Below are 15,336 nucleotides of genomic sequence, written 5' to 3'. Positions count from 1 at the left end.
GTGCCTTTTGCCGTGAAAGGCGACGCTTCTGCGCAGGTGTGGGATGTTTGTGGCACAGGAATGGCGGCCCAACTCTTTTGTTCCCCGCCGGTCGTTGTCTTCGTTTACGCCGTCCTTTGTTGTACGTTCAGCTCGGATGCCCGCGCTGACACATAGGGCCTTTCCTTTCCTTTGGTATCGCCACTATTTATGTCGTGCAAGTCGCAGTCGTATCTTCAGCGCCTTTTTGTATAGGCAGAGTGGATGCGCGTTGCAGAAGGCCAGAACGCGTGCGTACCAATATCGAAACAGGAATGTGGACGTCTAACGAACAATAAGAACTGGTTGTGGTGCCAGATCTGTGGTTCTGTTCAGTCCGTTTTTGATCTCTCTAAATGCCGGATCGAGAATACCTATTTGGAAAAAGCAAGCGCCACCTATGGCACGCAAGGGCTCATGTAAACTTAGAGCTCATTGAAACATTATGAGACGACCGGAGGCGGAGGTACAGGAAGAACAACAACATTCCGGGTGTGCTCAGCAGCGGCGCCAGCCGGGGTAAACCATAACCAAAGCAGACGACAGAGCAGTGTCCCTCAAAGTTCCCATGATGCTTTGCGCCGCACGCTTGGTGGCGCGCGCATCTTTTTTAAAATCGTCTATTGAAGCCATATCATTTCTTATGACTTCGTCTTCTTGTAAAGTTGGAGGTAGGCTTTTTATCGGAGCGTGAGGGAAGAAAGGCAGGAGCGGAGAAAACAGGGCCTAGCGTACAGGGATTCACCGCACTGTTATGGTTCTTCTCGGTAGTCCCACTAGCGCCTAGGGCGTAGTGCGCTGCAAGGAGCCACCTCAGCAGCCTTGCAGGAAGCGTTGCCAAAGCTATTGAGGAGTGCACAAAGAGCTAAGGATCACTATATGAGAGGAGATTCGGTGGCCAGTGTTGTCCGAACCACGTAAAATACTGACGTCTTTCTTGTTCTTTCTGCTTTTCTTCTTTAGAGCAGCATTCCTGGTGGGCGATTCTCTCTCACCATCTCTTTTCCTTCTTTCCGATTTGTTTTACAAAGCCTCTACCACATCCATGCCTTGACCAGAAATGTACCCCCCGGAGCATTTACTCCGTCGCCGCTATGGTGCGGGCGAAGTTCCCGTATGCAGATCATGCACTGTCCCGCCTATACTGTGCTTGCTGTTGCACAGGGAAGTTGGCGACGGCCTGCGGGTGGTCGTAAAAGACATGCAGTGTCGCTGTATCTCTACGGGCGCGAGGAACAGGCGGAGTCGGCTCTGTCCCCATCGTCGTTCCCAGGCCGGTGTATGTCGCTTCGGTGCCAGAAGGGGCAAGTGATTCGCAGTCACGTAATAATGGCCGGTCGTCAGGTTTCCGCCGACACGCCCCGAGCGGTTTGAGTTCCCCTCGTCTGGGTCACGGAGTGCCACGAGAAGCGAACGACGCTCGCGGGCTCCTTGCGTTGCGTGAGAGTGCGCGAATCGGGGAGGGTATCGACATCGGCCCTGTCCTTGATGAAGCTGCGCCATGTGCATGTTTCTTTTTTTGTTGAGATTTACTAGGCTGTACATCGATTGTGACCGATAATACTAGAGTTTCATTCGAGGAGGCGTTCAGATAAGCAAGTACTAAACGAAACGGAAGCAGGCTTCTTTTTGCGTGAGTCGGGAGCTACAATGTATCTTGTTCTTCATTTGAACATTCAGGCTTGCAGATATTGCAGAGTTAGATGCACCGAGTGTCTTTTTCCTACCCATCTGTAGATAGTAGAGTTTACTCGTTGGTGTGGCCCCACTAGAGGGCACTGCATGTAGCTTGCAAATGGCGCGATCGCTATAGGTAAAAATTATCTATATCATCTATAGGTCCGCCGAAGTTTAGTTTCGTTTTTCGTCCTCTACCGTATATGCTATTTAGAAGACTAACATTAACGTGGTAAAAATAATCATCGCACTGTACAAGAATACCATCTCACCAAAGAAACACCATCTCTACACGTACTTGTCCATGTCGTCTCTCACTCAGACGCATTCCGACGTTTCCGCACTAGTCCACAGTCAGCCTAAATTATTTTCATTGTGCAATCGTTTGGAGTCCCTCTTCTTACACGTATTCACTTTCCAAGTGAACAGGTCGGCTGAAAGCCGAAAACGAGAAAGAGGCGGTTGCTTCTCGTCCTACAAAAAAAAAAAAGAGGAGGAAAGAACACAAAGACACGTAACATGCGATGAAGCTGTTTCTCTCGGATATTTCATCAACTTGCAGTGGACGCGTGAATGCATTGTGTGAAGAGCAACAGGCCGAGGGGTACCACCCCGTGTAGTCCGCTCTAGCATCCTTCCTGGTCTGGGCGAACTCCTTTTGTTATGCAGATGAGAGCAGTCGTGCCCGGTTTCCGAGGGTGCGACCGTGATGGGTGCCTGATACGGTGTCTGGGGTCGCCGCCGCCACGGCCCCATTACCTCGTACACCGCGCGTCATTACATAGCAGAAGAGGTATACGCCAGAGAAAATGAAATGGCAACTGGTGCCGGGGTACGTGTGGACTCGTTGTTGTAGCTGTTGTTCTCGAATCGTTATTTCGACTGGCATTAGAAAATATGGGCTTCGAGTTGGGCGTCGTCGTCGTTGTTCTACTTCGCTGTATTTTTATTATTATTTTTTTTCTCAGGGTCGTAGAAATAGGATTACAATGATTACTCGGAACGAACAGGAAATTGCGACTAACTAGAACAGACGTAGCCCTCCTCACTCTAAGAAGAAAAAAAAAAAGACTGATTTTAGTCCTTCGGTGTGCTTAATGCATTGCCATAAAAATTAGTCCCTTTAGGGAGTAAATGAATGTCACAAAGTGAGAACCGCATTTCACGCTCTGTTCTAATACTCCCGGGTACATACTTCATGTGCAGGAACGGAAACACTTTGAGTCAAACCGTCAGCCTGATATGTCGAGTGACATAAAATCTTACGACATGCATCGGGCACAATTTCTCAAGAAAGAACCGCTAAATATTTTTTTTTACTCTGTACGGATGGAAAATTGCTAGGTCAGCTAAGTTATATAGCCTTACTCCATCAAAATCACGAAGAGCACATATTTACGTAGACTCTCGCATTCAGGAGACCATTTGCGAAGTTCAGTGACTATTTGTAGTCATGGGAAGTAAATTTCGTTGTCAGGGGACTAAAAAGGGACTAAATTACAATCTAGGGGAATAGAAGCTGCAAATACTACCCGTTTTACTCCTTTTTTTTAACGATTGAATTGATTAGATTAGATTAGATAAAGCACGCGGTACCATGTTTGTGAAAAGGTGCAGTCCCAGCATGGACCTCCCCTTTCGCAAAGACACATGTGGAAAGAGCCGACTAGGCACAAACCTCAAGTTGTTTTTGTCTGTACGGTATGTTGTGTAAGTTACCGTACAGATACGGTACAGATGCGGAAAATGCTACACACTTACTTATGGAGGCAGTCTAACAACCCAACTCGTTTTCTACCTTCCTCTTTAAAGCCGCAGCTTCATAGAGCATGCCATCTTGTAGGTGCGTCCGTGGCATACCGTGCGTCCGGTATGGTCATGTGGCACCACGTGATCGCCGGACTGTGTTTGCTGCACCTTGAAATTCTGCAACCACCAGTAGCAGTGCAAAAAGAAATTACACCGGTTTCAAGAAAGCACTAGAAGGCCTTCGATAAAAGTTTAATACAATTTTTAAAAAAAAATTATCCCAAAAAATTTACCTTCAACGGTGGTATAACTAAGGCAACAACTTTTGAATGAGTTTGGCACAATGGCCAGAGAGTAGAGACGCAGCCCTTTTTCTTTCTTTTTTCTTTTTAATTTCGTTTATTATTACTGCCAGCAGCATCAGGAAGCGCTTTTATAAAGATTGTGGTTATCCGAGTTTGTTAATAAGGGGCTGAAAACATTGTATACTGAAAGCAGTTTCTCCCTGTTTGGGCCCGGAAGGCAACTTGGCGTTGCGTTGTTTGTTTGAAATGATTGACAGTACGCGTGCACGCAAATTCAGGCGCCGCGACAGATCAAAACTCTACATATAAACAACCTTACTTCCTGACGCATGACGCTTGCGAGGCAAATATAGAAGTGTGCATGCTCCCATTGGGTGTCAGGGACCTTCCCTCCTTCCGGTGCCCTTGGAACTTGTATTCGTCTTCATTACGGCGGCGTCTGAGGCGGCAATAAAGCTGTGCCCCAGCAATTACGCCGTTCAAGCCGGAGGAATTGTCATTAGGGCGACGAAAGGGTTGCCCGTGAAAAATTGTGCACACGTTCTCTGGCAGGCGACGCACGATGTCCGCCATTTTCATTGAAAGAATTGCAGCGTCGAATATCCCTTTCGTCGAATGTGACCGTATTATCGCTGAAAAATAAAATTACGTTGTATGAAGGTTGTCATGCAGGGTTTTTCTTATTCCCCCTTTTTTTTTATCGCTGAAGCTTGAATAATGGTTACATATGGCTGGAAAAGTGACTTCAAATAGCTTGAGACATGCATTAGTCGAGCAAAAAGAAACATCAACCTTTCTGTCTGCGGTGCCGTTGTGTCGATCCACAAGATGTGCTTCAGATTCAGCTTAGGTCAGCTCGATGCGGTAATAAATATTTTGAAATGCATGAAGCCGGTCGGGTTAACTCTAGTCAACTGACCAGCTTTCGGAAAAACGGAAATACCATTCATACCAGTATAGCGAGAATGGGTTGTAGTTTGCGAGTGTATAGTACGAAAGTCTTGTATTATCGTTATCATTATTATTACGTGTTTACTATCCACTATACTTTATGACTGCACGTTCGCTGTCTGCTTGAACCTGACCAAAGGCCGCGGTGGCCATCTCCTTGGTGTTGTGGCATAATTTAAGTGCACATCTGTTTTATATAGGTGTATCCAGCTCGTTCGTGTTGCTACATGCGCATCCTTACGGAAAGTGCCCTTGTCTCTTCTGCGATTCTTTTTTCTTTTTTCGTAAAGTCCCCCCCTTTTTTTTTTCTTCAGCCTGTGTAAGGAAACTGCTAGTTATTATTAACGCGAGACACCGATACCTCTTCGGCTAGATCTCAGCGGGTGATATATATAGTTGCCGCATCTCAGTTTACCTCAATACGTTTAAAGGTCGGATGTATGCAAATGGCACACTGCAAAGAGGCATTTTTACGAGTCAATACCTATTTTAGACTTTCCGTAGCGGAAGCCGTGTCGAGGAAGCCAAAATGGCATTTCCAAAGCCCACGCCCGTGGAAGCTCCCTGAAGTAAATGTGCTAGGTTTACGTCGATAAAGGGTTGAACACCATATATCAGTCTGAAAACGGAACGAAAAAACTGCAAAACAAAACAAAAAAAAAAGTCTCGTGGGTGAATTTAATAATGAGAGTACGATCGAGTGCGTAGTTGGAAGCTGAAATAAACGAGGAAAGTGTAATAAATATTATCGCGAGATGACCAACCACACATGAAATGCAACGCGCGCGTGAGAGAGAGAGAGAGAGAGAGAGTGACAAGGTGTGGGTTATGCCGTGGGTACGCGTTTGAACATTTGTGATTGGTCATTAAGAGTTCGTTGGTCCGATCTGGCCGGCGAACCCTGCGACAGCGCAGGCACGGCACCCTTTTACTTCGCGACCTTGTTGTGCCACACGCGCAGTGTACGTGTCGAAATCTCTGACGTCATTTATTCTGCATGGCGAAAGTGGCGTTATGAACAGCCAGGCATTCACGTTGTGTTGGCTGTTGCTTCGTCGACGCGGCGCATTCTAAGTGAATAAAAAGAGGCAGAGTAATAAATTATCGCAGTATCGCAGCGCCTACAAGCGTCGTCTTGCGACAGCTCACTTTATGTGTTACTACAACCTCCCCGCTCTGTCATGGAACGTAACGTCGTGGAAATTGGACGTATGGGGCCTTTGCTCTTCTGCAAGGCGTCAGCAGTTACCAGAGCGGCTGTTTGTCCTGCACGGGGTCGTAGTCAATCCTGGTTGTCAGGTCAAAACGCAGAAAGAGAAGGACACGCAAGTTCTTGTAGTCTAGTAACATTCCCCTGAGTCTGAGGAGCTATGAACAAAAGACGTACACAAACCGTTTTGTGTTCGTCCTTTGTTCACAACTCCCCAGACTCAGGGAAACGTTACAACGATTGAAAACTCACCACGCGCCGCGAGGAAGCAGTAGCCAAAACTAGCCATTGTAGCCCATTCTGTAGCCATTGGTGGGCACGCATCATATCATTTATGAAATGAGCAGAGCGGAACCATTGCCCAAACTTATGCTCCACAACCATCTGAAAGCACCCAACTGGGATCCAAGTAGCTAAATCTGGCAACCCTGATAATTCAAAGCCAAGACTGTGTTGAGAGCCCCCTGTATAGAAACCGGCCTGTATAGATGCTGAACCCGGAGCCCTCGCTGCCCGAAGGAAAATGCTCGCACCGGCACATTAGGTCATTTTCTTACGGGTCATGTGTCGTACCGCAAACGTCAGTACGCACCCCGCAACAAGAGAGTAATGGAATGACCGACGACCCACAAGCCGCAACGTACAATGAAAGCGGATAAAGCGTGAATGCAACCGCTAATTCAGCCGTCATGCGATCGAGTCGAGTCTTCCGCAACCCTTCATCGTCGGAATCGGCCACCACGGTCAAGCTTCAGACAGTCACCCTCTCGTCTACATAAAAGGGACCTGATTGAAAGAAAAATCCGTTATTCACTTCTTCACCGGCGGTGTGCTGCTATGGTGTGCGGGTGGGCGGTGGCATGACCTCCATCGTTCAGCAGTGACGCGAAAATTGAAGACCTCGTCGTGAAACGCGCTCATTAGCTGTTCCTCTGTCTTCGAGAGGATGAGGTCAGGAACACAAAGACCGCGGCGAAACAATAGATTCGCCTACCCTGCCTTCCTCCTCGTGCTGTTATGCGACCGGAAAGTAGGTCCACTGGAAATAGTTAGCGCTGGCGGTATAAGTCACGGGCAGAAGGCAAGGCGTGTCTCTGCTTGTTCACGGTGTGTGTTGTTGGTATACATCTGCGGCAGGAAGGCCGTAGGGGATGGACTCGAGCGGACGAACCACCGGACGAACGACGCACTCTTGTTTCGAAAGCGTTGCGGCGGTTTGATATTGGGAGAGTAAGTAAAAATTAAAAGAAAAATCGGGGCTCGGTGAAGGCAGCGGAAACATTTGATGGCAATATTAAGCGGCATGTAACTGCATGGAGAAGACACAAAGTGTAGGCTACCTGGTGAATCATAATAGAAACGAAAACATCGAGACAGAAATCTGTTGCGTCGTCCCTGTGTGTTCCTCTGTCTCGTGGTTTTCGTAACTGCACTCTTGAAGCATTTGGTGTTACGTTTCATTGAATGCGAGACTATACGCTTCGGACTGTGACACTTTCCGCCCTGGCGCGCTTTCTGAAAGACGTAGGGGCTGCGGCAATCTTTTGAGACAGCAAAGCTCACAATGTCTCAAGAGCGACTGGGGGTCCTGAATTAAGACGCACCAAATGTCCTGGAGTAGCTGATTGCACCGGAACGGCCAGTCTACATGTTTTTCTTCTCTATACCTCACTCCGTGTGCGACATGTTCACTACTCTTACATGAGGAACAACGCAAAATAGGAACTGGTATTGCGCGAAGTGGACACCTCAAATACCATGATAAATTGTATCAACCCCATCGCCTTCTTTTTCTGGCTTTTCTCTCGCTGCCTGCAGCGGAGTCGCGTTCGCCAGTGAGGATTGGTTTCGTACACATTATCTCGCTTCACCAATTTCATTACGATGTGCTTAGTTTTTTTGTTACGAGCCGTGCAGTTCTCCCTTGACTATCTCACTTTACCCATTGCATTCCCTCCCCCTCTTTCCTCCTGTTTTTTCTTTGTTCGAATAAATATATCCCCCCCCCCCCCCCACCGCATTACCCCTGTTTCTTCATCTTCCTTTTTGTTTGAATGCCTTTGCTCTTGGGAATACGAAGCCTATAACATCATGACTAACCTTTCCCTTCTTGTTTATTAGCATTAAACATATCCTCACCCCCACGGCATTAAGATGTAGGTAATACTCTTACACGATGTTGCAGTTCCTATTACGCGGAAGTTTATTAAACGTTACGAGCACGCATGCACAAACATTCCAAGACACTGTTTGCACGCAGAGACACGATTACATAATGCTATGGCGCCCCTGAGGACTATGCTGCTTCAAACACGAGGAAAACAAAGTTCACCGCGTCATATTAAATTTTCCTCAAACACAAAGTTTATGCAGAGAACCGTCTAACATGTAATTTTGCAAAATTTTAGTCTTCTTTATGTTTCTGTCGCTTTTAACGGTATAAACACATGTTTGGTTGAATATATGCGTTCGCATGCAAGGATGGCTGTGCTGCTTCGGTGAGTATAGGGATGCATAATTACACGCACTCACATTCAGCGAGACGAAACAAGAGCGGCGGCACACCGTCTGCTCATGCATATTCCGAGCGGAAATGAGTCAGCTCCATTTGGTACATAGAGGGCGTTCACTCACCGCGTGCGATCCCTGCTTCCGATCCCTGTGGAGTGCGTCCGGGCGGGCGGGCGGGGGTTCCAGCTGGGGGTTAATTGGAAGAAAGGGTTCCGGATGAATTTCCACGAGGAAGAGGGTGTTGACACGTTATCATCCTGCGTGGGACGGTGCCTCGCAATTCAACCGCCGGCTACCGGTTGGGAAATATGTACATGAAAACGAGAGTTTGCAGATTAGAATTCCGTTCTGGCGTTGGCATACTTAAAGGGGTTACGAAGAGAGTTTTACTCTTTTGTGTGTGTGTGGGGGGGGGGGGGCGAAATCTTAAATAATGGGAGAGGCAGGAAAGTGTTTGTTCTGTTGAAGTACTGTGAGGGTTTATTTTTTTATTTTTTTCGTTTTGCGTGTGAGCATGGTCGTTCGCTTAATCGCTTATATACTTGAATTTTGTGACAGCGCTGTCTTTGGGTGTCCGCCCATTTCATCGAACGCAGTTTCATCGACGCACCAGCTCCCATGGCATAGTGGTTAAGATGATTGCTTTCCACGCCGAGACTGGGATGTGACACGAGTTCGAATCCTGTCACCGGCTGTGCCGCCTGAGGTTTTCCCTGGGTTTTACGAAGACTTTTCAGACGAATGTCGGCACAGTTCCCCCTTAAGTCGGCCGAGGACGCATACTAACCCCTCTGTCCCCCACTCCTTCCTGCTGTCCTCTCTCCATCTGTCCACGTCTGTACGCCGCTCATAGCCACAGTTGCTTCGCGGAGCTAACACGGAATTTAAAAAAAGTTTCATCGACGCCGTTTTATCGAACGCCATTTCATCGACGCCTGACCAAGGTTACTTCAGGAGAACCTTTTACGTATATTTCACACGTTGCAGCAAGACAAAGCGGGGGCCACCGATTCGAAGAAACGACATTCGATGATACGGCGTCACGGCGATCATGGACGACCATCGGCATCGTCAACCTCGTCTTGATTGATTGATTGATTATTTAAATTATTATTATTTATTTATTTATTTTATTATTTATTATTTTTTATTATTATTTTTTATTTAAACCTCGTCTTCTTGATGACAGCCTGCATCACTCTCCTGTGTTTGCGCTAGCTGGCTTGCTCTATGGCTTGCTTGACGAAAAATCTGCTCCTATGCATTCCGCTTACCATTCATAACCTGCCGTTCACAACTTCTTACGCATTCTGCTTCCCATTCGCAATATATTTCTTGTCTTAGCAATACGTATACGATGCCCAGAGGAACACTTCACTGTCGTTTCTGCATTATTCGCCCATGTAAATTATCTACCGCGACACATTAGGGAGGCAGGCAAAGCGACGACGAGTCTCTCGGCTCCCGTGGTTTCATAACAGCCACTGTTTTTATCGCAGCTACTTCCAAACAAAGAGTGAGCCGAGAAAAACACACTCCTACGCAGAGACCATTCACCAAGATAGATAGAAAACCGCTTTCTGCCGGGCAACCGTCCAAATCAGGAGGCACAACACGCGGGAGCGCACGGATCATGAGGTTTGCTTTTCGCAACCCTTTTGACGCAGGCCTGCCTATCATTCGCCAATTAAATGCTCTCGCTATTAAGGAATGCTTCTCTTTCTTTTGTCCGTATTGGCTTTGGAGAAGCGGATGCTGCTAATTACTGGTCAGATAATAAAGTGTTTTTCTTCTCTCGTCGCGCTAAAATTAAAAAGAAGGGATGCCAAAATCCACAAAGTACCCCACTGGAGTCTCATTTGAAGCCACCCGAAATCCAAACACGTGCTAAAGGAAATAACGCGTAGGCGTCAAGGGACCTTGGCATTCCGATGCTTCGCCTCCCATAACAACGCCTTCTCCAGATGAGGCTGTAATAAAAACAACCGCTTTCGATGAGCTTGCGCAAATGCCATTCTATACACATACCCTTTCATATAGCTGAAAAAAAGAAAAGAAAAAGAAACAATTGCATAGAAGAAGAATAAAAGAAGCGACGAATATTCTGAGGGCTGAAATATATCCTTCCGGTGTTGTTGCGGATGGTGTTCATAACCTTGACAGTCGCCATGGGTCGAACAAAGTCTGGCTTTGTGTGGGAAACTACGGTCAAGGCTCCAAGAGTTTGGCACCATCGAGTTCGTAGAGCGCGTCTCCGAACAAACGTTAACCGTTACAGTTACGAGTTAAGACTTCTAAGTTCCCTTCCTAAGTTCCTAAGTTCCCATGAGCCTTTGCGTGCCATAGGTGGCGCTTCCTTTTTTTAAAAGGTCTGCTAACAACAACAACAAGCTACGCTAGCTAACGCTTGTCCCATCCTACAGTTGGCGATACAAGGTCTGTTGGTATCAAAGGCGATCGCCACTGTCGCGGAGCGAATTTCATGTAACCTTATGCTCTAGCTACAACAATTTTCGGCACCCTGGTGCCACATGTGCCGTCAACCAACGTCACAGCGGCATAGCATTACATACAGGCGTGTATACACTCACGTGAGGAATAACTCAAGAGAGGGAGAGAGAGAGAAAAAAGGAGCCTGTCCGTGTGCCGCAAACAAATCCTCCATGCAGCGCTTCTTAAAGACAGATGTCAGACGGTGGCATTGTAGCTTAAATTAGCCTGGGAAATTGCACGACTGACGCTTCCATTTATGGGCCATTCATATAGTAGACAGCTAGCTCAGCGGGAAGCTTTGGTTGCTTTGCATTTGGCTCACACGAATGTTTGTCCTGTTTTGCTGTGTGTCCTGGAAATGGAGAAACGTGAATTGTGCTGCGGCTGACGAACGGTGGTAGCCTTCGTTTATGGCCGAACTTTCAGAGCTGTTCATTCTTGAAGAGGAAACAAAGCAAATGCAAGAGTGTTTGCCGAGCAGTGGTATGTGACCGGTTCTGTCAGTATCTGTTCTCCCCTTGGCACGAGATACATCCTTCCAGCGTATTATTAAATCGACATGTAGATGACCGGTATCGATAATACAGAACGCCTGCAAGTGCTTAATCCTGTGCTATCGGTGAATCGTCTTTAGTCATCTACTGTTAGTATTCAGTAAAGCTACAACAGATACTGATGGCCTCGGCTGGGGATGAGCCACCCGTTACAAATAAACCATTTCGTGTCTCGTCCGGGACAAGGCCGCAGTGGGATTTGTGCAGGCAAGATTAAGCGTATTAAATAAAGTCACGATACGAGGAAGTCTGCGGTTCGTTATCTGTGCCTATCGTTCCGTTCCACGGCACGTGACATTCGAAGCAGTCTCGGAATTGGTATGCTTTATTCCCTCTCCGTCAATATTATAGGTTTGAACTATAATCTCGCAGACGGTAAGCGGTTAATGTTGTCGTGTTACCCTGAACGGTGCCGGGCGCAGCACGGATGAAGAAAGAATTTTCTGTCTGGCAAGTCTGGCAACACGCGTTGCCGCGAGGCTCCTGCTTCGTGATTGGATGGTATACAGAGCAGACGACGCTCATTGTGAGGTCGCACGCGCAGGAATGTCGCACGGTGTCAAACACGTCTGGACGAATTGCTGTAGTCGAATGTTTCAGGAAGAGACGTCTGCAAGGTGGCACGCTGTGGTAACTTTTTGTAGGGTGCCTCAATACTAGCTCCCTCTGCGTAGGGTGAATACAACCGCGTCGTCTGCTACGAATTTCCGCCATCTTGACTCCCACGCACAGCTCGCGATGCGCTCACAAAAGTGTAGCTATACGCTTAGCGACACACAACATTTTAGAGTTGAGTAGATATGTAGTAGCAGAGGAGGTTTGAAAAAGTTGGTGACATCGGTACACAGCGTTCATGCATGGTCAGTGTCAACATGGCGGCATCCGCTTCTACAAAGGGTGACTGCATTCTGCACAGAGGGAGCTAGTATTCATGCACCCTAACTCTTTACGGGTTTAAGTGTTACCGGTTAGACAACGTGTCTGCAGCTAACGTATATAGAAGCTAGATCTGTGTAATAGCGTTGTGGTCTACTTTAAGAAGATGTAGCTTCTGAGGCAAGGTTGAATTACGATCGAAGGTTATCGTCTCAAAACTTGACTCTCCAGTAATATGTTTTCTATAGCGTACTTTGTGTGTATTAAAATTGTTCAGTGCGTGGTACAAAACGGAACCGTGACCTTGAGCGCCGGACCGTTGCGAAAAAGAAACGGACAAACAAAATCGTTATTCATCTACAAATACGGTACAGTGACCGACGTTCCGCTATCGCGTTATCGGCGTTGATTTCTTCGTTTTTTTTCTTTTTCCATTTTTTTTTCTTTTTAACTTCAAGACCCACTACTTCGATATGCACTATTTGACTTGCTGCCTCGGACTTCAATACACTGTAGGTAAATACGTTGCTCTCCGTGTATGCATGTTCTAAAAGTAAACCGGTTCCGCGCGACGGCAGCTTCCGAACGAATCTGCCTGTCTGCACGAATACATTTCCGGATAAAGGATCACCGTAAAATTGGAGGTTTGCAGTGACGTGTGTGCGTACAGCCGGTAGGCACACACTGAGGGTCACCTGTCGTACAATTATACTTGAATACGTTTTATGTCTTCTTTATTTTTATTTTTATTTTAAACCCTAACCGGATTCATGGATGCATCCCTGGCGCTCCAAAGAAAAAAAAAACTCCTTGGAAAAGAGTTCAAGGTGGTCGGCGCTACTGTTGCGGATACATGTAGAACAATTAGGTCTGCAAATTTCCAGGCGGTATAGTATTTTTCTGTTTGGAGTTCGCGCTGGCGTGCACTTCGAGGGTATTGTTCTTTTGTCCTTCGCGTCCTTCGGAATTTATTCGCGCCGTGGCTCTTTGATGAGCCAGAGATAAGAGGGGTGCGGTTTTGGTTGATGAGGTGCGAAGGTATATCGTGAATGTCTGTTTTTTTTTTTTTTAATTCCATGCTAGCGTCGCGACGCAACTGGGGCTATGAGTGGCGTACAGACGGACAGCAGGACCGGAGAGAAGACAGCAGGAAGGAGGGGGGGGGGGGGCGGGCGGGGAGTTGTTATGCGTCCTAGGCCGACTTGAGAGGGAACTGTGCTACATTCGTCTGGAAAGTCTGCGGGGACGCAAGTGTTTTATTTTTGCGGCGGGAGCGTCACTAGGTTGGGATATTATCGTTCATACTGGCGTCGTGCTGCTCTCGCGTCCCGCTGCATCTACAACTATGAAAGCGTCAAACGGAGAGAAACACGAGACAGGAAGCACAAGGACAGGACAGGACACGTTCTCAACGACGACACGGTCGATGGTCTCGGGGGTTTTCCTTCGTCTGCAGTGTACCACCTCGCCTGCACCCTAACCCCTTTGCCAGTGAAAGTGTCGTCTGCAACTTAAATAAGGTGAAAGGTTAGACGCTACCCACTACAACGACATTGTGTTTCTGACGCATGCATCAAATATAGCTGGCGGTGGTTTTGTAACGTTACCGAGTGATCGGTCTTGCGACATGGCGGCATGGTACCTATGAGGATGTGGAGCGTGTGATCTGAACTTTCTTCACGCAGGGAACTCTACAGACATTTGTAAGTGTAGGAGGATAGACACAGAGAATACGGCTGCACATCACAGCCGGTGCTATACAGGTCGAACGTGAGCTACCTCCCAGTCTTAGAGCAGGAGGCGGTTGTCCTTAAAAAAAGAAGAAAAAGAAACAAGAGAAAAGAAGAAGAAGAGGCATCAAGGCGACAAGAAGTTGTTTCCGGAAACCGACTGGAAACGCAGGGCTGCGCGGCACCGTTCGATGTGTCTTACACAGCAAACATGGCATCCATTTCATCATCAGCTCGTGGTTGCGGCATTAATTTTACTAACGCCGGAAAACTCGTTTCATTTTGCACCTTCCCACTTGGTGTACATATTGCCGGGAACGGGAGCGCCAGCACTGTGCGGTACATTACGTAATAGGAACTCAAGCCCCTACTTTGCTTTATCTTTAAATATAGTATCGGTTACATAAGGTACACCTGGAACTTGTGGTGACTTCCTCGCGGAAGTTGCGTAATCTGCGGCATGGCCACACGGAAACGTCCACAGCACCCTTACAGTGTTTACCCTTGGAGCACGAATGGCAGACAGTAGGACACTCTACAGGCCTGTCTCGGGGCATGATACACATCGTGTCCAAAGATGTAGTACAACTGGAGCCGTGCTTTCGAAACAAATTACGTCGCTTAACAACCTGCTCTATAACAATTATCGGCCTTCTCGCCGCTGGCCCCTGTACCGACTAACACCTCAAGGGCCGGTCCCTCAAGGGGGAGAAACGCGTTCGTACTCTCTTTGTACAGGTACGAAACTAGAAGCACCTGTTGCCACTTCTTTGTGTTTGTATCTTTGGAGTCGAACGGCGACGTTAGTGCCTGGGGGAGCAACATTTAAATCTGACCGACCCAGATTGCTATTGACCCACGATGGAGGGTTCGTCTTCAGTTACTCGGTATTGATGGCGACGGCTTTTGTTTCGGTTCCCGCATGCGTTCTTCCTGTCGGGGTGTAGGTCACGTTTTGGAACGTGTGACAGTCAAGATGATTACTATTTCGGTTCGGTCCGTTCACGCCTGTCGACGGTGCTTGTTGAAGACCGTTTTGACGGTTGCGTTGACAGGGAGTGAAAGCTTCATGTTGCGGAAGGACATTGTAAAGTGATGATGGAGGAAGTCGCTATATTTTGCGGCATTTCTATCTCTGTTCAGTTGTAGTGAGGGACTAAATAGTAGTAGTCAAAACTCCTAATAGTCAGGGTCGGGTGTCTCCTCTGTGATAGTTCCCTTTTGTAGCTCTTGCACGCATCGATCTGAGTCTTCTGGGAACG

General features: G+C 47.4%; 1 protein-coding gene across 2 annotated transcripts in view; it reads left to right on the top strand.

Annotated features, from left to right (window-relative positions):
* LOC135366873 (serine/threonine-protein kinase 17B-like) overlaps positions 1 to 15,336 on the top strand; it is a 108,005-nt gene that overhangs the window by 22,816 nt on the left and 69,853 nt on the right. The gene's annotated exons all lie outside the window — the stretch shown is intronic.

The sequence above is a fragment of the Ornithodoros turicata genome, chromosome 8, assembly GCF_037126465.1.
Source record: "Ornithodoros turicata isolate Travis chromosome 8, ASM3712646v1, whole genome shotgun sequence".
Taxonomy (NCBI): Eukaryota; Metazoa; Arthropoda; class Arachnida; order Ixodida; family Argasidae; genus Ornithodoros; species Ornithodoros turicata.
The sequence above is the reverse complement of the archived record's forward strand: the minus strand, read 5'-3'. Positions and strand labels throughout refer to the sequence as shown.